Raw genomic sequence first — 25823 nt, forward strand, 5'->3', positions numbered from 1 at the left:
TAGTTTTCTAAGAAACCTCCAGACTGTCTTCCAAAGTGGTGGTTCCATTTTGTGTTCCCACCTGCAATGAGTAAGAGTTCTTGTTCCTTCATGTCCCTCCCAGCATTTGTGGTTGTCAGTCATTCTGGATTTTGGCCTTTCTAATAGATGTGGGGCAGCATCTCATTTTAAATTTGCATTTCCCTGATGACATATGATGTGGGCGGCTTTTCATATGCTTATTTGCAGTATGCATATCTTCTTTGGTTGGTTGTCTGTTAAGGTCTTTGGCCCATTTTTTTAATCGAATTATTTTCCTATTTACTTTTAAGATTTCTTTGTGTATTTTGGATAACAATCTTTTATTAGGTGTTTTTGTTGTTTGTTTTTTTTTTTTCAAGTATTTTTTTTTCCCAGTCTGTGGCTTGGCTTCTCATTCTCTTCACACTGTCTTTTGCATAGTAGGTTTTTCATTTTAATGAAGTCAGTTATCAAGTATTTCTTCCATGGATTGTGCCTTTGGTATTTGAAAAGTCATTGCCATACCCCAGGTCATCTTGGTTTTTGCTTTTTGTTATTTTCTAGTTTTATAGCTTTGCATTTCACATTCAGGTCCATGATCTTTTTTTTTTTTTTTTAAATATTTTTTACTGTTTTATTTATTCTTGAGAGAGAGAGACACAGCACAAGCGAGGGAGGGGCAGAGTGAGAAAGGGACACAGAATCTGAAGCAGACTCCAGGCTCCGAGCTGTCAGCACAGAGCCCTATGCAGGGCTCGAGCCCACGAGCTGCAAGATCATAACCTGAGCCTAAGTCGTACACTCAAGTGACTGAGCCACCCAGGATTCTTTTTTTTTTTTTTTTTTTGCATGTGGATGTCCATTTGTTTCAGTCCCATTTATGTAAAAGGCCATAGTTGTACCACTGTATTGCTTTTGTTCTTTTGTCAAAGATCAGTTTGGCTGTGTTTATGTGGGTCTGTTTCTAGGTTCTCTGTTCTGTTCCATTGATCTGTTTGTCTGTTTTTTCCCCCAATATGATACTGTCTTGATTATTATAAGTTTATTTTAAGTCTTGAAGTCAGATAGTGTCAGTCTTCCAACTTTGTTCTCCTTCAATATAATGTTGGCTATTCTGAGTCTTTTGCCTCTCCGTATAAACTTTAGAGTCCGTTTGTTGATATCTACAAAGTAACATACTGGGATTTTGATTGGGATTTCATTGGATACGTAGATTAAATTGGGAAGAACTGACATCTTGAAAATATTGAGTCTTCCTGTCCATGAACATGGACTGTCTCTCCATTTATTTTGTTCTGTGATTTTGTTCACCAGAATTTTGTAGTTTACCTCATATAGATCTTGTACATATTATGTTAAATTTATACCCAAGTATTTCATTTTGGGGGAGTGCTAGTGTAAATGGCATTGTTTTTAATTTCAAATTCTGCTTGTTCACTGCTGGTATATAGGAACACAATTGTCTTTTATATATTAACCTTGTATCCTTGAACCTTGTTATAATTGCTTATTAGTTATGGATGTGTGTGCGTGCGTGTGTTCTTTTGGGTTTTCACCTTAGGTGATTGTGTTATCTGCAAACAAAGACAGTTTTATTTTTTTCCTTCCCAATCTGTATATCATTTCTTTTCTTTTTTTGTCTTATTGTATAGCTAGGACTTCAGTACAATGTTGAAAAGGAATGGTGAGAGTGGACATCTTGCCTTGTTCCTGATCTTATTGGGGAAACTTCTAGTTTTTCATCACACCATTAAGTATGATGTTAGCTGTAGTTTTTTTGTGGATGATCTTTATCAAGTTGAGGAAGTTGCCCTCTATTCCTATTTTATTGAGAGTTTTTATTAGGACTCGGTACTGGATTTTGTCAAATGCTTTTCCTGCAACTGTTGATGTGGTCATGTGATTTTTCTTTTTTAGCCTGTTAACATGATGGATTACATTAATTGATACTCAAATGTTGGACCGTATTTGCATGTCCGGGATAAATCCCACTTTGTCATAGTGTGTAATTCCTTTTATACATTACTGCTAATATTTTGTTGAGGATTTTTGCACTTATGTTAATGAGTGATATTAGTCTGTATAGTTTTCTTCCCTTGTAATGTCTTTGGTTTTGGTAATGCTGGCCTCATGGGATAAGTTAGGAAGTATTCCCTCTGCTTCTAATATCTGAAAGTGATTGTAGAGAATTGTTATAGTTTTTCCATAAATGCTTGGTAGAATTCACCAGTGAACACATTTGGGCCTGATGCTTTCAGTTTGGGAATACAAATTAAATTAATTATTGATTGAATTTGAAAAATAGATATAAGGCCATTCAGATTATCTATTCAAAGAATTAGTCCATTTCATCTAGGTTATTAAATTTGTGGGCATATAGTTGTTCATAGTACGTTTTTATCTTTTAATGTTCATGGAATTTGTAATGATGTCCCTCTTTCATTTTTCATTAGTAATTTATGTCCTCTCTCCTGTTTTTCTTAGTCAGCTTTTGGTTTCATTGATTTTTCTCTAATGATTTCATGTTTTCAGTTTCATTGATTTCTGCTTTAATTCTTATTATTTCTTTCCTTCTGCTTCCTTTGAATTCAATTTGCTCTTCTTTTTCTAGTTTCCTAAGGTGGAAACTTAGATTGTTGATTTTATTTTATTTTATTTTATTTCATTTCATTTCATTTCATTTCATTTCATTTCATTTCATTTCATTTTTTATTATTTATTTATTTATTTTTTTTTTTTTTTAATTTTATTTTTGGGACAGAGAGAGACAGAGCATGAATAGGGGAGGGGCAGAGAGAGAGGGAGACACAGAATCGGAAACAGGCTCCAGGCTCCGAGCCATCAGCCCAGAGCCTGACGCGGGGCTCGAACTCACGGACCGCGAGATCGTGACCTGGCTGAAGTCGGACGCTTAACCGACTGCGCCACCCAGGCGCCCCGATTATTTATTTTTTTAATGTTTATTTTTGGAGGAGAGAGAGACAGAGCATGAGCCGGGCAGTGGCAGAGAGAGAGGGAGACACAGAATCCGAAGCAGGCTCCATCCAGCCTCTGAGCTGTCAGCACAGAGTCCGCCGCGGGGCTCGAACTCACAAACTGAAATCGTGACCTGAGCCGAAGTTGGACGCTTAACCGACTGAGCCACTGGGCGCCCCTAGATTGTTGATTTTAGATCTTCTTTTCTAATATATGTATTTACTACTACAAATTTCCATTTAAGCACTGCTTTTGCTGCATCCCACAAATTTTAAGCATTTTCATTCAGCTCAAAATATTTTAAAATTTCTTCTGAGATTTCTTTTTTGATCACGTATTATTTAAAAATGTGTTCTTAAATCTCCAAGTATTTTGTGATTTGCCAGTTATCCTTCTGTCATTGACTTTTAGTTTAATTTCACTGTGAACTGAGAGTAGGCATTGTAGGATTTCTGTTCTTCTAAGTTTCTTAAGTTGTATTCTGTGGGCCAGAATGTCGTCTATTTTGGTGAATGTTCCATGTGAGCTTGAGAAGAGTGTTATTCTGCTCTTGCTGAATGAAGTGGTCTAGGGATGTCAATTATACCCAGCTGATTGATGGTGTTGTAGAGTTCAACTATGTCCTTATTGATTTTCTGCCTGTTAAATCTGTTCATTTCTGAAAGGAGTGTTGATATCTTCAACTATAATAGTAGATTCATTTATTTCCCCTTGCAGTTTTATCAGTTTTTGCCTCATGTATTTTGATGTTCGTTAGACACATACACATTGAAGATCGTTAGGTTTTGGAGCATTGACCCTTTTGTCATTACGTAGTCGTCCTCTTTATCCTTGATAACTTTCCTTGCTTTTAAATCTGCTCTGTATGAAAGTTATATAGCTATTCCATTTTTCTTTTTATTAGTGTTTAGCATGGCACATCTTTCTGCATGCAGTTACTTTAATCCATTTGTGTCTTTATATTTAAAGTGAGTTTCTTGTAGGCAGTCTGCCTTGTTTGCTCTTTTGAGCCAGTCTCTTTCTTTTAATTGGTGCATTTAGACAATTGATGTTCAAATTGATTATTTCTGTTGTTGTTACTGTTTCTGATTGTGACCTTGTTCTGCGTTCTCTGTTTTGTATTCTAATCTTTTTCTGCCTTTTATGGTTTTAAGTTGAGTATTTTATATAATTATGTTTTCTCTCCTTTCTTAGCATTTTTTTAATGTTTATTTTTGAGAGAGGGAGACAGACCATGAGCAGGGGAGGGGAGGAGAGCGAGAGGGAGACACAGAATCCAAAGCAGTCTCCAGTCTCTGAGCCGTGAGCACAGAGCCTGACGTGGGGCTCGAACCCATGAACCATGAGATCATGACCTGCGCTAAAGTTGGATGCTTAACCGACTAAGCCACCCAGGCGCCCCTCCTTTCTTATCATATTAATTGTATTTTAAAAAATTGTTTTTAGTAACTGCCCTAGAGTTTGCAATGTACATTTACAACTAATCTAAATCCGCTTTCAAATAATACTATACTGTTTCCTCTCACCCTTCCCTTTACTTGTATCATTGCTATTTTTCATTTCATTTACATAAGCATACGTAATTGAACACATTGTTGCTAGTGCTTTGAACAAACTGTTGTTAGCTCAATTAAGAATAAGGAGAAGTTTTAATTTTACCTTCGTTACCCCTTCCCTGATGCTTCTCCTTTCTTTATGTACATGAACAGGTCTGCTAGCAACAAATTACCTTGGTTTTTGTTTGAGAAAGTCTTTATTTCTCCATCATTTCTGAAGGATGATTTTGCAGGGTACAGAATTCCAGGTGGTTTTTTCCTGTCAACATTTTGAATATTTCACTTCACTCTCTTTTTGCACGCATGGTTTCTGAGAAATTGGATGTAATCCTTATCTTTGCTCCTTTGTTAGGTGGGGTGTTTACCTTGTCTGGCTTCTTTCAGGACTTTTTATTTTGGATTTTCTGTAGTTTGAGTGTGATATGCTTGGTTGTAGTTCTTTAGTATGTATCCTGCTTGGTGGTCCCTGAGCTTCCTTGATCTGTAGTTTGGTATCTGACGTGAATTTGAAAAAATTCTCAGGCATTATTGTTTCAAATATTTCTTCTGTTCCTTTCTTTCTTCTTCTATTATTCCTGTTATGTATATGTGCCATCTTTTGTAGTTGTCCTGCAGTTCTAGGATATTCTATTTTTTTCCCCAGCCTTTTTTCTTTCTTTTTTAAATTGATTCAACTAATCCTTTTTTTTTTTAACTTAAAAAATATTTTATTCACTTTTGAGCGGGGGAGGGGCAGAGAGAGAGGGGGACAGAGGATCTGAAGTGGGCTCACGCTGATAGCAGTGAGCTCAGTGTGGGGCTGGAACTCACAAACTGTGAGATCATGACCTGAGCTGAAGTTGGATGCTTAACTGACTGAGCCACTCAGGTGCCCCCAGTCTTTTTTCTTTTTTCTTTTTAGTTTTCTAATCTATTTTTTTTTTTTTTTTGGGGGGGCGGGGGGGGAGTTTCTATTGAGCTGTCTTCAAGTTCAGAGATTCTTTCCTCAGCCAAGTTCAGGCTACTAATAAACCAATTAAAGGCATTCTTCATTTCTGTTAGTGTTTTTGATCTCTAGTTGTTTCTTTTGGTTCTTAGAATTTCCATCTCTCTGCTTCCATTGACCCTTTCTTTCTGCATGCTGTCTAATTTATCCATTAGAGCCCTGAAAATATATAAATCATAATTGTTTTGAATTGCCGGCCTGATAATTCCAACATTCCTGCCATATCCCAGTCTGATTCTGGCGTTTACTCTGTCTCTTCGAACCGTGTGTGTGTGTGTGTGTGTGTGTGTGTGTGTGTGTGTGTTTTCTTTCAGTATGCATTGTAATTTTTTTCTTCAGAGCTGGACATGATGTACTGATTTTGAGTAAATGGCTGTAAATAGACCTCTAGTAATGTGGTAAGGTGGGGGGAGAGAAGTGTTCTGTGGTTCTGTGATGAGGTGTCAGTGTGTTAGTGAGCCTGTGCCTCTGGACTGTGAATTTCACAAGTGCTTCTCAGTTCTCCCTTTACCCCCTTAGGTAGGAAAGGATGGCTAGAGTGGGCTGGCCGTTGGGTATTTCCTTTCCCCCAGGTCAGTTAGGCTTTGGTTAAATAGTTTCTCCTAAAGACTGACCTTGTTAAGAAGAATAGAATGCTTTGGAATATTCTTACCCCCACCCCCTCCCACTGAGAAGCATGAAGGGATTTTTCTCTGATATTCATTATGAGAACCAGGTCTAGCTCTTGGAGATAAAACTCATAAATAAAAATGTAGAATTTCTCCTATGACTGGGTATTCCTGGAGTTTTTAACCTCTCAAAGTTGTCCACACTGAACCTCCAGCAAATTGCCAATTAAAGTTCAGGTTTTCTTACCCTGGCACTGATTTCCATGGAAGTTTCTATTCTATAAGTTGTGACTCTGTATTTGTCTGTTTCTTCAATTCTGGGAATTCTGATTTGCCCTATGACCTCACTGTTCTCCTGCATCTAAGAAGAGTTGTTTTTTCAGTTCATCTTTTTACTTTCTGTTAGGATGAAGTAGTGACTTCTAGAAGAATGATGGTATTATTACTGAGGTGCAATGTTGGGGGCAGGTGAAGATTTAAGGAGATGTATAAAGAGTTGAGTTTGAGATCCTATTTGATGTCCAAATGGATGGTTGGATTTTTGAGCTTAGTGCTCAGGAGAGAGAGTGGGGTTAGAGACACCATCTATATGCTGACAAATCCCAAATTTGAATTTAAGGCCTTGAGACTGGATAAGGTCACTTAGAGGTAAATGCCAGTGGACAAGAAGGCCAACAACTGACCTTGGGCTCTTCAGTGTTCTGAGCTGGGAAAGAGGTGGAGGAAGACCATCTCATAGGAGGAGGAAGAAAACCAGGAGTGTGGCATTTTGCAGTCCAGGCGAAGACAGTCTTTCAAAAAGGAGGGAGGGAAGTGCTGCTGTGGAGTCAGATGAGGCCTGATACTGACCTTTAGATTTCATGAGGCATGGAGGTCATTAGTGACCTCAACAAACAGTCCTGTGGACTGGAAGGTAGAAAGCCTTGCAATGGATAGATGAGAAAAGAGGGTGAAGAGAAGCTAGTAAAATACTGTACAGAGACAACTGTGTGGGAGACTTTTACTACAACAGGGAGCAGAGAGATGCTCTAGTCATGGACAGGGGTTTTGTGGTCAACGGAGGTAGTCGTTCTGGTCATCAATTCTAGATGTGTGTGTATGTATTGCATGGCTTTTCCCACACCACCAGGCAATTCTCAGACACCTGCTGTGTGGCCTACAATTCAACTCAGTTCCGACACTACTTGGACATATCAGCAGATCCTACAGTTGAAGGACAGAGTCCTACAACACCATGTCCCCATGTCCACTCCCGCCCCCACAGACACACTTCAGACACCAGTCCAGGTTGTCAACCTGGGTTTCCGACCTATTGACTGTAGGTTAGAGGTTCCAGAAAATTCCTCCTCGGGTTCAATTCATTTGCTGGAGTGGCTCACAGAACTTGAAGAAACATTTTATTTATTAGATTACTAGTTTATTATAACAGGATACAGAGCTTGGACAGCCAGGTGGGAGAGCTGCACAGGGCAAGATATGGGGAGAGGGCCCAGACCTTCCCTGCCCTCAGAATGTGCCACTCCCCTTGTCTGCACATATGCAACCCGGAAGCTCTCCAGACAGACCTCATCCTTTTGTGTGTTCATGGAGGTTTCATGACACAGGCATGTTGATTATATCTCTGGCCGTTGGCGATGGATTCATTCTCCAGTCTCCCTCCTGACGCCAGGTGAAGGGCAAGGTGACACTGAAAGTTCCAGCCCTCTAATCATATGGTTGCTTCTCCTGGCAATTAGTTCGGATCCTTAGGTGTGGCCCCCAAGTCACCTCATTAACAACAAAAGACACCTTTAAGTCTCTCATCACTTAGGAAATTCTAAGGGTTTTAGGAGTCCTGTACCAGAAATGGGTGAAGATCAAACATGTATTTCTTAGTATAAATCACAGTATCATGGGAGGCCTCTTTTTTTTTTTCTCCCCTTAAGGTAGGGATCATATAATATGTTTGTATGCTGATGGGCATGGTCCCTTGGGAATGTAGAAAAAAGATGTAGATTTTTGTCACCTTGAAACCGATATTCTCAGTTTTTTAAAAAATATTTTTTCTTTTTCTTTTTTGAGAGAGAGAGAAACAGAGCGTGAGTGGGGGAGGGGCAGGGAGAGAGGGAGACACGGAATCTAAAGCCAGCACAGAGCCCGATGTGGGGCTCGAACTCACCAACTGTGAGATCATGACCTGAACCGAAGTTGGTTCCTTAACCAGCTAAGCCACCCAGGTGCCCCAATTTTCAAATATTTTTGATAACTTTCATTTATTTATTTGAGGGAGAGCTGGAGCTCAAGCATGAACCCGGGAGGGGCAGAGAGCAAGGGAGAGAGAGAGAGAGAGAAAATCCCCAGCAGGCTCCACATTCTCAGCATATATCCGGGCTCCCTGATACTCTCAGTTTTAAAAAGTAGCTTGGAGATGGTTGGTGTTGGGTTGGAAGTTTTCTCCACCCTGCCCTCTTTGTAATTTTCTTTTCTTTTTCTCTTTTTGGCTTGCTTAATTTCATTGTGTATTTTGATAGATTTTTATCTTTCACATTTCTGGTAAATGGTGATTATTAGGAAGTTGAACCAATTGTGTATAAAAAAAAATGTAAAAGACATTTAGCGGGAATGTGTTTCCTAAGACCCATTGTTTACCACAAAAAGGAAACCACTGACTTCTTATTATATCAGCGAAGATAAAATTATTTTATGAACACAGTACTTCTCTTATGAGTAAGAGTGCTCATGTTGTGCTCAAAAGAAATTATTTTCTGCAAACAATAAATTAGTGGGAATTGTAGACTTTGTTATAAGTGGGGATTTATTTAGTCAGAGTCCTTAAAAATCAGATTTTGCTTCATAACATTTTATATTCTAATTGTGGATGTACTTGCTGTAATTTAAATTATGAAAAAATAGTTTAAGCAAGTTAAATGTTAGGTATTTAATTCATAATGTCTTGAAATGTAATAAAAGTCGTAACTAATTTGAGGGAGAAAATATAGCAATACAGGATGGTGGGAATATTTACTTTCATTCTGAAGTAGAAGGAAATCAAATTACTGTAAATATAGCTAATATTATAGGGAGAATATATTTAAGGTGTAAGTAGACTATCACAACCTTGTGATATCGCCCTTTCTATTGTAAACTCATGCTTAGTAGAAAAGTCCTCAGGTGAAGTTTGATGGAAACAATAAAACTTATAGAACATAAGAATGTTCTAACACATTTGGGCTCACTGGAAAACAAGCCTGCTTGGACTTTTCATTTGGAATTTTATCCTCTACCCTGGCCTTCCAATGCCTTCCACCTCCCCTCCCTGCTGGGGGTAAAAATCTCTAAATATATCTTTGGCAGTAATAAAGTCTCCTAATTTCTGAGTATCTAAAGAAATGTACCTATGGGGGCACCTGGGTGGCTCAGCCGGTTGAACATTTGACTTTGGCTTAGGTCATGATCTCATTGTTTGTGGGTTCGAGCCCTGCATCGGGCTCTGTGCTGACAGCTTAGAGCCTGGAGCCTGCTTCGGATTCTGTGTCTCCCCCACTCTCTCTGCCCCTCCCATGCGCATGCTCTCTCTCTCTCTGTCAATAATAAATAAACGTTAAGTAAGTAAATAAATAACCCCTTAATGTATTTGCTTCATTACCATATTCTCCACCAGAGTATAAACTCAGTCGGTGGCTCAGTCAGTTAAGCATCCAACTTCAGCTCAGGTCGTGATCTCGGAGTTCGTGGGTTTGAGCCCCGTGTTGGGTTCTGTGCTGACAGCTCAGAGCCTGGAGCCTGCTTCAGAATCTGTGTCTCCCTTTCTCTCTGCCCCTCTCCTGCTCGTGCTCTATCACTTGGGCTCTCAAAAATAAACATTAAAAAAAAAAAGTGTACCTATGGACAAACATCTCAGAAAAGCCAGAGATTGTAAGATGCTTAAACTATGTTGTATAATAGACACAACTTTGTTATATAAATGTGACCCTTCGACTAAAGTAGTGATTTTCGGTGTTTTTGGTCTACACATAATTGGCCCATAAGGAGATAAATAAATGGATATATGGATATATGTCAGGTAAGAACAAAATGGAAATAGGAAAGTAGCATAGGAGGCCTACCTAATACCGCATGGTCCCCTGGGCCCCCTTTTGTCATTTACCAATCGGGAATAATAATAACACTACCTTCTCAGAGTTGTATGGAGCAGGATGCCTGGTATCAGACTGGATTATCTGGTACCTGTTATTCTTCTTTTTCCTTTCTTTCTGTAATTTGAGCCTTCTAAATCTCTAGGGTATAGAGTATGTTTAAACCATGAGTTTAAACTAGAATCTGTTTAAACCATGTCCTTTCTGTGGTTTTGAAGTTCTTAATGAAAAATGATAACACTCATGAACCTTGAGCACATCATGCTTAGTAAAATAAGCCAGTCACAAAGAACAAATCCTGTGTGATTCCGCTTGCGTGAGGTTCCCAGAGCAGTCAGACTCCTTGATAGAGAAAGGAGAAAGGAGAATGCTTGTTACCAGGGGCTGGGCTGGGGGGTGAGGTAGGCGGGAGAATGGGGAGTTAGTGTTTAATGGGCACAAAGTTTCAGTTTTGCAAGATAGAAGGAGTTCTGGAGATGGGTGGTGGTGATGTTTGCAAATAGTGTGAATGTATTTAATGCTGCTGACTGCACACTTAATGATTAAGATGGTAAATTATATGTTATGTGTATTTTGCCACAATTTATTTATTTAAAAAAAATTTTTTTTAACGTTTATTTATTTTTGAGACAGAGAGAGACAGAGCATGAACGGGGGAGGGGCAGAGAGAGAGAGGGAGACACAGAATCCGAAGCAGGCTCCAGGCTCTGAGCCATCAGCCCAGAGCCCGACGCGGGGCTTGAACTCACGGACCGCGAGATCGTGACCTGAGCTGAAGTCGGACGCTTAACCGACTGAGCCACGCAGGCACCCCATATTTTTTTGCCACAATTTAAAAAAGATAATGAAACTATTGTCTTTTGGTAAGGCTTGCCCTCTTTCCCTATTTTTGGCGGGTATTACTGAATAAAGTGAATCAAATTGTCCCCCCCCTTTTTATTGAGGTATAACTGACATGTACCCCTGTATACATTTAAGGTATACCTCATAATGACTTATGACATATATTGTGAAATGGTTACGAATCAAGTTGGCTCTTGATTAAATAAAGAAATAATGGGTTGCTGCTCTTACATCATGAATCTATATGAGATTCCCCGTAATGAAACCTGTTGATGATCAGAAATTTTCATCATCATGACTTTCAAAGGTGTCAAACCTTAAACTGTTGCTTCTAGAGCCAAGAGTGTAGTATGGCTGGAAAACACAATTTTTTAATTTTGTATGTCAATTTAAAAAATATTTATTGATTACTTTGTTGAGTGAATAGCAGTAACATTTGTTGAGTGATATATGTTGGCTCTTCTTAGTTTATACTTCATACTTACAATACTTGTAGTACCCTTTATAGTCTTTGTAAACTAGTCCTTGAAGGTGTGAGAGTTGAGAAATCCAATGCTCTGGTCGGATAAGTGATTTTTTTTGCTTTAAAAATGATTTTAGAGGAATTTCAGTGCATGGAAACAAAGGGTGGGCATTCCAGATGGAAAAAAGATGTGGGTGTAGGAATGGGATATGTTTACACGGAGCAGAGTTCAGCTTGTCTCTAGTCTAGAGAATATTAGGGAGATGTGCTCGTAGTTTATTCTCTGCCATTAGGATCTTGACTTTGAGGCTAATTAATTTCTGAACTTTATTCTGTAGGAATTAGGAGTATCACTGTACTACCCAACCAGAGAATTTTGTGACCCTAGTTGTGCACTTGGCAGCAATTTGAGGTTCATTGGAGTAGTGAGAGAGGGGAGGTCAGATACAAGTTAGAATGGGCACTTAGAATTCTTTCAAAGTCATTAGGAAGAGTATTTTAGTATTTAGTATTGGGTCAGAGTGCAAGTGACTGGAAACTGAGAGAAACAGTGTACCCATTAGTCATTCCCCATCTTCCTCTCCCCCGCAGCCCTTCAACCACTAATCTGTTTTTTCTGTATGTAGATTTGTCTATTCTAGGCATTTCATATAAATAGAATCATGTAATATGTGGCCTTTTGTGACTAGCTTCTTTGACTTTGCATAGTTTTTAGGATTCATCTATGCTGTAGCATGTATCATTACTTCATTCCTTTTTGTGGCAGAAATATTCCATTGGATGGGATCTATCACATTTTATTTATCTGTTCATCAGTTGATGACCATTGTCTTTTTTTTTCTTTAAATATGATACATAAAATACAAGCCCACCCTTTTTATCGTTATATTCAAGGAACATAAATTTATTCTGTCAAATTGCTATAAAAGTGGATGACCATTGTCTTGTTTCTGCCTTTTGGTTATTACAAATAACACTACTGTGAACACTTACATTTTTATTTTTGCATGGATGTATTTTATCACTTGTTATATACCCAGGAGTCGAATTGCCAGATCATGTGTAACTTGGGTTGTTTTCAGTGTTTCACTTTTACAAACAATCTCACGACAATCTTGCTGTATACTTTATGAGTGTACAAGTACGTGTGTAGGAGAATGTCCCAGAAAGAGGATTGTTGGGTCAAAGGATAAATTCATTCCTAACTTTGTAGATATTGACACCACCACCAGGAACAGAGGGTGCTTATTTGTTGGGGTACTTTGGGGGTACCTTTTGAGATATAGGCCATTCTGGGGTCATTACCCCAAGTCCTATAAGGTATATATCCTCAAGTACTGTGGAAGCACTCCTTTGATGATCCCCCTTGTTTCATTAAGAAACGGGTAATTGTGTTTAGATGGTAGGGAAATTTATAATGTATTTGACAAAGAAGTTATGGGTGGCAAAGAAGTCTTTAATTTAGAACCTTTGGAAGACTAATTCTCATTTTCTTGTTTTCTCTCTCCAGATTCTTTCCCTACGTAGTTAAGATACTTATATAAGTAAGTTCTTCTTGTGCAAATTCTCAGTTATAAAAACTTAGCTTCAGTAATGATATTTGTTCTATAAAAACCACTAAAATGGGACACCTTTTGTTTTAAACATGGGTGCTACTAATAACCAGCCCGAGTATTTTTCTTTTCTCTATTTTTTATCTTCCAGCCTTGAACATTCCATATTCTGCTTTGTACATGGTGAATCACTACGGCTTTGCACTACTGTGCCCACTTGCGTGCCTATAAAGTACAACAAGCTCCAGGTCGAAAAAGCTTCTAGATGGATCCTTTCCAAAATTGGTGTCTTTTCTACAAACTCTGTGCCTCAACAACCCTTTCTAAGTGGTAAGGATACGTACTTCTTTTTAAAAGAATAATAGAAGTTTGTAAAAATAATTTTTGTGTGAATCGCCTTCCCCTCTATGATGCCTTCTCTTCTTATAATACCTGCCTTTTTTTTTTTTTTTTTTTTTTTTTTTTTTTGCTAACTTAAAAAAATCACGTCTAAAAATAGCAGTAACATCAGGTTTTTGGAGGCTCAGAACATTCCTTCCATGAGATTCTAGGTCCAGGATTATATGTAACATTTATAGAGAATACATTAAAAATACATAAACGTGTGTGAAGTCTGTACTCTGTGCATTCTCCATAATCCCTTATTGTAAGACTGAGGTAGTTTATCCTGTTAAGGGTCTTTTCCTGTCAGTTTAGGTGCTTTGAGTCCATCCGGTCAAGAACATCGTCTTACTTCCCATTGATGTGTACATTATGTAATGACACATTTTTGGAGATGATAAGAGGAGAGTGATGTCAACTCTTTTTTTTTTTTTTTCCCCTGGCACTATGTGTGCCTTTTCGTGTTGTAACATTTTTTGGAAGCATGGATGCTAGTTAGCCAACATGTTTTTTGAACATCTCTGAGATTTCCTCAGTGCATTTTTGTTGGGGGGCAGAGGAGTAAAAGTGAGCAGAACCAGTTGCTGATATGGGGGGCCTCTGAAAGAAAATCATTGAAGTAGGCTCATTTTGAGTGTCAGGTGACAAATATTTATCAAATGCCTGCTATCAAAGCATGAAAATATATAATGGCGTTTAGTATTGTAGAGAAGTCAGTCACCAAATGGAAACGATGGCATTAAATGAGGATGCAAGGTCAAGAGGGTGAGTGAAGAATGGGGTACATTTTAGCCCTAATTCTGATCATTAATTGTATGGTGTTCTTGAGTGCAGGTTAATTAGCCTTAGTAGACCTCAGTTTTCTCATCTATGAAGTGAGTGAAATAAACTAAATGTTTTTTCAGGTTTTTTGGTATTTTCATACATCTAACACTTTATGATCATAATGAACAAATTGGTAGATTTTTTGGTTTTTTGAGGATACCTTTCTTCTGTAACCTATTTGATAGATTTTTAGACTACGTTCTTGGAAGTGTGGGGTTACAATAACGCCTTCACTAAGACAACATTTTTCAGTTAATCATTTTGTTTGGAAGTTGAGGTCTTTCATTCTTTCTCTCCACATTTTTTATCCTTCTCTTTTATTGACCTCTAGAATTTTCCTTTATTTGACTCTGATGTTGTCTCTTTTATCATGTTGGTGGCTCTCATCCTGCTTCCTTGATACGTCTAGCATCCATCATTTTCATCTTACTGATTTTCCAATATCACTGCGTCTTAGACCAGAGCTCCCAATCCTGGGACCTTTACACATACAGTTACCTGTTGAAATAAGCTTGGGAGAAGGGTGTGATTCTTTGGCAGGGAGCTGAAACCGATTAGTTACCCAGCATTCGTTCATCAGGACTGGAACCCAAAAGTTCTGCCTGCTGCACACACCCCATCACTTCGTACCTTAGACCTCACCATCGCCTGGAAGACTTCTAATTTCTGAGGCTTTGGCAAGCTTCCTGTCATGATCATAACCCTCTGTCACATCCCACTTCTTAAATCTGTTTTTAGTATTAATTTTGACTTGTAGTTTCTTGGCATTTGTTTTTGTTTTTGTTTTGTTTTCTTTAACCAGGTGGGCCGTTTCCTAGCCTCATTAGCTTTCCACTTACCCAAACTCCATGATCATTCTTACATCTTATGGTCTCTTGCCTTTTTAAAACTCTGAGGAACACATCTTAATCAGATCTCAAACCTAAGTTCGTTGGCCATATATATCCTTTTTCTAGGTGCTTGAAATAGTTGGAAAAGGGCACATAACTCAGTTTGTAAAACTCATTTGCTTGATCTCTGAACTGGTTCTTTTCAAAGTTGGCTTCTTACCCTTCTTTTGAAAGATCCCACACCTTGTCACGGTCCAGTTGCCTTTTGGGGTGATCTAGCATACTTCCTGAACTTTTTCCATCAGATTTTTTTCTGTGTCTGAATAAGAAAGATTTTGCCTTATTTTTAATTTTTATTATGGAAAAAAAAATTTAAATTGTACAAAGTAAACAGGCTAGTGTAATGAACCCCTTTGTATTCATCACTCAGGTTTAATAATTATCAAATCATGGTCAAATTGTTTGTTTCTCTTCCATGGACTTCTCTCCCACTCTGTATTATTTTAAAGCAAATCCTAGACATCATATAATTTGTTTATATTCCAGTATGTATTCTTAAAGTAGATCTTCTTTTAAAAAATACAACCACATGGGGCGCCTGTGTGGCTCAGTCGGTTAAGCGTCGGACTTTGGCTCAGGTCATGATCTCACGGTTTGTGAGTTCGAGCCCTGCATCCGGCTCTGTGCTGACAGCTCAGAGCCTGGATCCTGCTTCGGATTCTGTGTCTCCTCCTTTCTCTCTGTGCCTCCCATGCTCATGCTCTGTCTCTGTCTCTCAATAATAAATAAACATTTAAAAAAAAAATACAACCACAATACCATTATCATCTTTAAAAAAAAAAAGAAAAAACAGCAACAATCCCAACGTAATAAAATGTGCAGTTCGTGGTAATTTTGATTCTTTCATACATTTCCAAAGCAGTTGAGCTGTTTGAATCAGGATCTAGATAAGCCCTCCCTTCATTGCAATTAGTTGATTTTTCTCCTAAGTTCCCCTTGCCTTGTGTCCTTAAAATTTTTGTTAGCAAATTGGGTCTTTGGGCCGTAGATGTGGATGTTCCTGATTACATTCCTGTGAAGTGATTAAAAGTACTCATCTGTCGGTGTGTGTGGCTGGCTTAGTCTGTGGAGCGTGCAACTCTTGATCTTGGGGTTGTGAGTTCAAGCCCCGCGTTAGGTGTAGAGGTTACTTAAAAATGCAGTCTTAAAAAAAAAATAAGCATATTCCTCTGTCCTTTGTTTTTCTTGTTAATTGGCAGTTGGATCCGGAGATTTGCTCAGATTCAGGTTCAATTTCTTTTGGCAAGTGTCTGTCTGGTACACAAGTGTTTAGTCGTCTCTCTTAATGCTGATTAGTTGCCGTTTATGCTCAATGCTTTAGATGAGAGAATGCCAAACGTTCTCTGTAAGGGGCCAGATAGTGTATTTTTAGGCTTTGTGGGCCATCTGGTCTCCTCTGATACAGTTACTATACTCTGCCCTTGTAGCGGGAATAGTAGCCATAGACAAAATGTGAATGAATGGCCATAGCTGTGTTCTAATAATACTTTATTTACAAAAATAGGCAGTGGGCTCCCTGCTTTAGGTCTATTAAATAATTAGGGGTTGCAAGACGTAACACTGTAACTTTACTGTTCACTTATGTGAAATCTTCTATAAAGGGAAACTGTTCCTCATGTACTATTTGTTACCTAGTAGTACAGTATGTATAGGAAAGGTTGGAGAAAAGCTTGATAGTTTCTTCTGACTTACCAATTTCAAAACAATGAGTTGGTTATATTAGCCTTCTCCAATAGTGATCAGTTAGGGTCGCCTCTTCTTCCCTAGACTCATTATGGACTCTTAGATTTAAACATACTGAATTTTGAAAAATTCATTGTCTTTTTTTTTTTTTTTGCTGCTTAAATTATTTAATCTTGGACCAGTGGGAGCCTTTTAAAGTTGCTGAGTTATTTTGACATGACTCTAGTAGTTTGTGATAGCTTCTTTGATTATCTGGTATGACAAGGATTTCTAGGCACATCATGTACATTTCCTCTCTACACCTGATAGCGCTGGACCCAAAAGGACCCCTGATTCCTTTACTGGGCAGTAGGATTTCAAGACTACAATCTGGCCTCTAGAGGTTCTTATTTCTAACGGATTGACCATTGTCACTAGATCTTTTCAGTTGTCAAAATTAGGAAAAAAAATTTTTTAAGATTAAGAACCTCATGAGTTTATACTGATATTTCCAATTGTTTCAGCTCTATAAGATTTTTGCTCAGTCTTTTATTTCACATCTGTATCTTTTTTTCTTAGCTAAGAATTCTGGTTCTCAATGACACCAGGGATAATACTATCAGAACTGGGTGCCTCATGTGTCTCTGTGTTCCCATTGGTAATGTGTGAAAGTGCCTATTTGTCTATGCATAACCTCAGCAACAGAATATGTTGTCAAACTTTTGTTTTTTTACTGAATGGAATATCACTGTTATGTTAATTTCACTCATCTCATGCGTGAAATTGAATATCTTTAACTTTAAAAATTTCCTTATAGACATTTTATTTTATTTACTTTTTAAATGTTTATTTATTTTTGAGAGAGACAGAATTTGAGTGGGGGAGGGGCAGAGAGAGAGGGAGACACAGAATCTGAAGCAGGCTCCAGGCTCTGAGCTGTCAGCACAGAGCCCAGTGCGGGCATTGAACTCACAAACTGGGAGATCATGACCTGAGCTGAAGTCGAACGCTTAACCCACTGAGCCACCCAGGAGCCCTATACACGTTTTAGAATCATTTAAATTAACAACATTTTTTTTTTAAAGATAGTCTTATACCAAGTTTACCTTGAGGTACACATTGGGCTGAATATATTTTTATATGGTTAGGAGGCATTTGCATTTTTCTTTACTGTTAACTGTCCATTTTTTTTAAGCCTCGTGTTCTTCAAGTTTGTTGATATTTGCTATTTTATAAGCCCTTTACATATTAGAAATATAAACCTTTTGTCTGTTTTCTTCTTCCTCCCACTTAAATAGAGGTTTGTCTTATCTGCTCATAGCTTGCTTTATTTTGCTTCTCCTTTTCCAGTAATGTTACATTTATTCTTTTGGCTGAGTGATCATTCACTGGTGATTCTACAGCTTAGACCTAATTCACTATTTCTTCAACTCAATATTCCCCAGGTAGAATTCCACTTTATCCACAGATTTGATGTTCCTGTGTTCCCTTTATTAGGTAATGGCATTATTATTTTCCCAGTCAAGAACTCAAAGTGGTCTCTTGTGGTATATTTATTATTCAGCACGTGCTTGGTTTTTTTTTTTTTTTAAAGAAATTTATTATTATTTTTTTTTACATTTATTTTTGAGAGACAGAGAGAGACAGAGCACAAATGGGAGAGGGGCAGGAGAGAAGGAGACACAGAATCCAAAGCAGGCTTCAGGCTCCCAGCTGTCAGCACAGAGCCCAACGTGGGGCTTGAACCCATGAACTTTGAGATCATGACCTGAGCTGAAGTTGGACACTCAATCGACTGAGCCACCCAAGCACCCCCAGCAGGTGTTTGTTAAGTACCTGCCAGGTGCCAGGTACTGGGCTAGGTATAGGTAACAAATAGTTATAATCCTACGTCTTAGGAATAGTCTAATGGGGAATAGATATTAATCAAATATATACATAAACCCATGTCTACATGTGTGTAAGTATTCCAAGAGAGAATCTAAAGGTTGGGACATGGTACTAGACTAGAGAGTTTAGGTGGGTAGGTCTTTGAGGGAGGGACATTCAAATTGACATTTGAAGACCGGTTAGGGTTCCGCCTGGTGAAAAACACCAGGGTGCCAGTTAGCAGATAAAGGAAAACAGTGAGTGAAGGATCCTGAGGCAGGAAAGAAGTTGAATGTGTAGGAAGTGAAAAGTCCAGTTTGGTATGTAGGAAGGTGGGGTGGAGGGCCTTGAGATGCAACTTGATTTAGTTTGTAAAACAATCACTCCCAGCTGTAGTGGGGCAATGTATGGGAGGGAGAACTTGAGGAGGCTGTGGTCGTATTTGTGAAAAGTGATGGTCCCCCATTCTTTCAGTTGTGAAATTCTTTCGGTTCTACTTCAGTGCTTTGTTGGTGTCTCCCACAGCCTTAGTTCAGAAAATTATCTCTTGGCTACTCCAAACTGGTCCTTCTCATTCAGCCTTCTTTCCCATATACTTCTAAAGGTAACTTTTAGAAATCACAGGTCCATTCATATTACTTACTTCGTTAGAAACTCATGGTGGCTCCCTGTGTTGGTTACTTTTGCGTGTCAGCTGGACTAGGCTAACAGATGCCTAGAGAGCTGGTAAAACATTATTTCTGGGTATGTCCGTGAGGGTGTTTCCGGAAGAGATTAGCATTTAAATGAATAGACTGAGTAAAGAAGGTCCACCCTCACTGCTGTGGGTGGGCATCACCAATCCACTGAGGATCCAAATAGAACAAAAAGGCAGAGGAAGAGTGAATTTGCTCACTCTCCTTGAGCTGGGACTTCCATCTTCTGCTGTCCTCAGACATTTTAGCTTCAGGTTCTTGGGCCTTTGGAGTCTGGGACTTATACATATTTATTTATTTTTAAATTTATTTATTGTTTAATTTACATCCACGTTAGTTAGCATATAGTGCAACAATGATTTCAGGAATAGATTCTTTAATGCCCCTTACCCGTTTAGAACATCCCTCCTCTCACAACCCCTCCAACAACTCTGTTCTCTATATATGAGTCTTTTATGTTTTTGTCCCCCTTCCTGTTTTTATATTTTTGCTTCCCTTCCATTATGTTCATCTGTTTTGTATCTTAAATTCCTCATATGAGTGAAGTCATATATTTGTCTTTCTCTGGCTAATTTTGCTTAACATAGTACCCTCCAGTTCCATCTATGTAGTTGCAAATGGCAAGATGTCATTCTTTTTGACTGCTGAGTAATACTCTGCAACACACACACACACACACACACACACACACACACACACACACACACATCTTCTTTATCCATTCATCCATCGATGGACATTTTGGGCTTTTTCCATACTTTGGCTATTGTCGATAGCACTGCTATAAACGTTGGGGTGCACGTGCCCCTTCGAAACAGCACACCTGTGTCCTTTGGATAAATACCTAGTAGTGCAATTGCTGGGTCGTAGGGTAGTTCTAGTTTTAGTTTTTTGAGGAACCTCCATAATACTGTTTTCCAGAGCGGCTGCATCAGTTTGCATTCCCAACAGCAGGGCAAAAGAGATCCTCTTTCTCCGCATCCTCGCCAACATCTGTTGTCTGAGTTGTTAATTAATGTTAGCCATTCTGACAGGTGTGAGGTGGTATCTCATTGTGGTTTTGATTTGTAATTCCCTGATGATGGGTGATGTTGCGTATTTTTTCATGTGTCGGTTGGCCATCTGGATGTCTTCTCTGGAGAAGTGTCTATTCATGTTTTTTGCCCATTTCTTCACTGGATGATTTGTTTTTTGGGTGTTGAGTTTGATAAGTTGTTTATAGATTTTGGATACTAACCCTTTATCTGATATGTCATCTCCCATTCCGTCAGTTGCCTTTTAATTTTGCTGATTGTTTCCTTTGCTGTACAGAGGAAGCACAGCAAAGGATGTGCTTTATCTTGATGAGGTCCCAATAGTTCATTTTTGCTTTTGTTTCCCTTGCCTCCGGAGACATGTTGAGTCAAGAAGTTGCTGCGGCTGAGGTCAAAGAGGTTTTTTGACTGCTTTCTCCTTGAGGATTTTGATGGCTTCCTGACACATTTAGAGCATTCAATATTTGATTTCTATGGTGGTGGAGAATGGCCAATAAAATCATGACCATGTAGCATATCTAAATCTCTTCTTTTACCTGAGATGTCTTGTAGACGAACTTATACTTGGCTAACTTGTTATTGGGATCTTGCTAGCTTGAAAGCACTAGTCTGCATGTTGACAATATTAGTGTACTTGATTCTCATATGTGATTTTGTTTGTATATCAGAGCCAGCCAGCATGTTTCTTTTGTGAAGAGAAGAGTCCTATCATTTACTGCCTGCAAACTTGGAAAAAATGATCTTATGTGCTCCATCTTTTTTTTTTTAAGTTTATTTATTTTGAGAGAGAGTGCCCATGAGCAGGGGAAGGGCAGAGTGAGAGGGAGACACAGAGATTCCCAAGCAGGCTCTGCGCTGGCAGCACAGAGCCCGATGCAGGGCTCACGCGAGTCATGAGGTCATGACCTGAACCGAAATCAAGAGTCAGATGCTTAAGCAACTTAGCCACCCAGGTACCCCTCCATCTTTTTTTATTTTTACGTTTTCCTCTTTTTCTCATGTTTCTTTCTCCTTCCCTCTCTTTTCCTCCTATAAATGAGACTAAGTCACTTTTTCTGTTAATATAGCTTAGTATTGTGTATCTGTACCACATACCTTGTGCTGCCTTCTCATATGAGGTCCTTTCTCATTATAATGGACATGGGGTTTATATAGATTTGTTTTACATGTGACTTTTCACAGATTAATGTAACTTTTAGTCTCTTTGGATCACTTCTTGAATTAAATGGCTATTTTTGTCCTCTAATACGTATTGATGCAATAAAACGGGAGATTATAATAATTTTAATAATTCCATCCTCAATGGGATTTCTTTTTGTCATTGGAAATGCAGTACGGTCTAAACCTCCTAAATCTGTTTTAAAAGTAAATTTCCTAAAGTCACATTACAAATTTTTGGTGTTTCAGCGATATTAAAGTAATGGGAAGTGTTTTGGTTATATTATTTTAAGGGAAAAATATCTTAATGGAAATTTTTAGTGAGCTTGCTTACATTAGGACAATTAAGTCTTAGTTTCTGCAATATAATTTTGTTAAAAAAATTACTTTGAAACATTAACTAGGGCAGGTGCTTATCGGTAAGAATCAAATTCTCTCTTGGTACTGTGATCTTCAGTCATACTGCATTTAGTTTGGAGTGATGAAAGTTTTTATTTTGCAAACTGAGAACCTATAAGACAAAAAATGTTTCACGTAGCTCATGGTGTGACAGGTTTATGAAAGGCTTAAGAGATAAAATTGTCCTAAGTGAAAGATTACATTCCACATAGGATTTATGTAACCAGTAGTGAGGGTGAAAAACCTGATGAGGTGGGAGAAGTGACTCAGTTCCTAGCTTTGCACTCTCCACTTCTATTTCCTCTCCCTTCTAATCCTACATGAGTATTCCAGTTTCAAATACAATCACAACCTTAATACAGAAGTCCGATATATTAAAAGATACATGCTTATTGTTTTGCAATGCGTCCCATTTGCACCATATTGAAACTTTCTATAACACTCTCCTTCTAGGACAGTTGAGGAGAGATGGTCCTAGAACTGGATGAGTCTCAGATTCCATAAAGGCATAGATCTGTCTTATTCATTGTGTCCTTCACTACCTAGCTGGATAAACCACTGGGCTCAACAAAGGTAGCAGAAGTAGGTCTATTTTTATTTATTATACTCTAGCTGGTGTTAGGTTTCTAGAAAGCTTAAAATTTTTTTCTTTCCTTTTTTGCTTGACTCTAATAAATCTTCCAGTTAGTATTTATATCTAGCCTTGTTATGATTTGGACATTATGATTTGGATATATTAAAATTCTTAAGAACAGGAGCATAACCTATATTAGGAAGTTGGTTCAGAGACAACATTCCAAGGGCATTATTCTGATGACCCTGAACTCCACTAAATGGAGCCAGGGACCAAATATTGTCTTAACATAAAGCAAGATTAAAGGAAATGAAGCAAACCAGGGACCTAGGAGAAAAAGGATGATTTAAGTGCTGTGGAAGGAAGTTTCATTTGAAACCACAGATATGGCAATTGATACTCGTATACTGTGTCAGGTTTTCCCTATAAGTGTAGAGACTGCTAACACCGAATTTTGCAGCCAATTGAATTATCACTGGCATTTGAACTGCGAGCATCCATCTTTGGGAAACATTTTAAGTTAAAGATTATTTTAAGAATTCTGGCTGAAACAGAAGAATGTCACTTTCCTTTATAAAGTTGTTCTTGGACTTTTAAGTTAGTAGGAAGACATTAACAGAAGAGGATTGAACTTAGTCTTAAAATAACCTTCTCTGTGATTTGTTGGCCATAATATGATTTCTCCTTCCCCCACCTTTTGTTTTTATTTAAAAAAAAATTGATTTCTGGTTTCTTTCCTTCTTTCTTTCTTTTTTGTTTTTGATTTCTAGTTTCATATCACTGTGGTTAGAAAAGATGCTTGATAGGATTTCAGTCCTCTTAAATTTATTCAGACTTGTTTTGTGTCCTACCTGATCTATCCTGGAGGATGTTGCATACATACTTGAGGATGTATATTCTGTTGCTTTTGGATGAAATGTTCTGTATATATCTGTTAGGTCTGTTGGGTCTAACATGTCATTTAAGGTGATGTTTTCTTATTTTCTGTCTGATCTATCCATTGATGTAAGTGGGGTATTAAAGTCCCCTGCTGGGACGCCTGGGTGGCTCAGTCAGTTAAGCAGCTGGCTTCGGCTCAGGTCATGATCTCCTGGTCCACAGGTTCGAGCTCCCTGTTGGGCTCTGTGCTGTCTTGACAGCTCAGAGTCTGGAACCTGCTTTAAATTCTGTGTCTCCCTCGCTCTCTGCCCCTCCCCCGCTCATGCTCTGCCTGTTTCTCTCTGTCTCTTTCAAAAAATAAACATAAAATTGTTAATGTTCTCTGTTGGTATTATACGGCTGTTTCTCCCTTCATGTCTGTTAATGTTTGCTTTATATATTCAGATACTTCTATATTGGGTTCATAAATATTTATAAACGTTCTAGTCTTTTGTTGGATTGACCCCTTTATCATTATATAATGCCCTTTGTCTCTTTCAATCTTTGTTTTAAAGTCGATTTTTTCCTTTTAAAAATTTATTAAAAATTTTTTTTAAATGTTTTATTTTATATTTGAGAGCAAGAGAGACAGAGCAAGAGCAGGGGAGGGCAGAGAGATGGAGACAGAATCTGAAGCAGGCTCCAGGCTCTGAGCTGTCAGCACAGAGCCTGATGCAGGGCTCGAACCCATGAACAGTGAGATCATGACCTGAGCCGAAGTCAGACACCCAACTGACTGTGCCACCCAGGCGCCCCTTAAAAATTTATTTTAGAAAGAGAGAGAGAGAGAGACCATGGGAGTGAGGGAGAGAGAAAGAGGGAAAGAGAGAGAATCTCAAGCAGGCTCTGCACTGTCAGAGCCCAATTCAGGGCTCAAACTCATGAACTGTGAGATCATGATCTGAGCTAAAATCTAGAGTCAGATGCTTAACTGAGCCAGACTGAGCCACTGAGGTGCCCCCGAGTTTTTTCTTATATCCATAAGTATAGCTACCCTGGCTTTCTTTTGGTTTCCATATGGAATATCTTTTTCTATCCCATCACTTTCAGTCTGTGTATGTTCTTAAGTCTAAAGGAGTCTCTTGTGGGCAGCATATAGATTTTGTTTTTTAGTCCATTTAGCCACTCTGTCTTTTGATTGTAGTATTTAGTCCATTTACAGTTAAAGTATAATTATTGATAGGTATGTACTCATTGCCATGTTGTTAGTTGTTTTCTGGCTGGTTTTTGTTCCTCTTTTTTCCTTTCTTCTCTTGCTCTCTCCCTTTGTGGTTTGCTGACATTCTTTAGTGGTATGCTTATGCTCCTTTATCTTTTGTGTATTTACTACCGGTTTTGTTTTGTAGTTAAGTTTAACTGTAACTATAACAAGTTATATGCATAACAGTCTATTTTAGGTTGATAAAATACTTGTCAACTTAAGTTTGATTGCATTCTAAAGCTCAACATTGTTACTCCTCCCTTGCGTGTTTTTGATGTCACATTTTTCATCTTTTTTTCTTTTTCCCCTTTCTCTTTTAATCTTCTCCCTGCTTCAACTCTAAAAAAAAGTACCCAGAGATTAAGTGCAAGGAAACTCAAAGAACCAAGGTAAGCCAGCCCAAGATTAGCAGGCTCCCTCGCACAGGGGCCAAAGTCTGGGCCAGAGCCTGGAAGTAAAAGCTGGTGCAGAATAAAGTGGTTCTAGAGGCTAGGAGTAAATGGGGTACCCCCAGCAGGGCCAGGCTGTGTAAGAAGTGGTGTTTGTTGGCTTTGTCTAAGAGCTCCTTCCCAGAGGCATCCGGAAACTGGGCACTGGGCACCCCATAGAAGGCCAAGACTAAGGCCCTGGCTCTAGAGAAGGCACCCAAACAGGGGAAAGCAGCCCATGGCAGTAAACGGTCTTGCACTGGACAGACCTACGTCTTTTTATCTTGTGTGTGCCTTATCTAAGTTATCCCTTAACTAGTTACTATAATCATAGTTATTTTTACTGCTTTTGTCCTTTTAACCTTAATAAGTGCTGAATCCATTATTTTCATTATTATTATATTTATCCTTCCAGTGACATTTACTCTTTGATATGTGTTCCTGTTACTGACTAGCACTTTCTTTTCAGCTTGAAGAGGTCATTTTAACATTTCTTGTAAGTTTGATTTAGTGGCGATAAACTCCTTTGGCTTTTGCTCATCTGGAAAAGTCTCTGCAATCCTGAGTAACTTTGCTTGGTTGGAAGTTTTCTTCTTTCAGCATTTTAAATACATGTGTCACTCCCTTCTGGCCTGCAAATGGTCTGCTGAAAAATGTATTTATAGTCTTTTGGGGGGGTTCCCTTTTAGA

At 38.5% G+C, this 25823-nt stretch overlaps 1 protein-coding gene across 5 annotated transcripts in view; it reads left to right on the top strand.

Moving 5' to 3' along the window:
* The window catches only part of FRYL (FRY like transcription coactivator), a 266156-nt gene that overhangs the window by 25567 nt on the left and 214766 nt on the right, over positions 1-25823 (top strand). For 4 of the 5 annotated variants that reach the window (XM_042936429.1, XM_042936430.1, XM_042936431.1 and 1 more), the window contains exons 1-2: positions 13050-13090; positions 13251-13429. The gene's annotated coding sequence lies outside the window, so the exon portion shown is untranslated. Of the gene's footprint in view, positions 1-13049; positions 13091-13250; positions 13430-25823 lie in introns of those variants that run through there. The other variant, XM_042936433.1, reaches the window with a different exon arrangement.

The sequence above is a fragment of the Panthera leo genome, chromosome B1, assembly GCF_018350215.1.
Source record: "Panthera leo isolate Ple1 chromosome B1, P.leo_Ple1_pat1.1, whole genome shotgun sequence".
NCBI lineage: Eukaryota > Metazoa > Chordata > Mammalia > Carnivora > Felidae > Panthera > Panthera leo.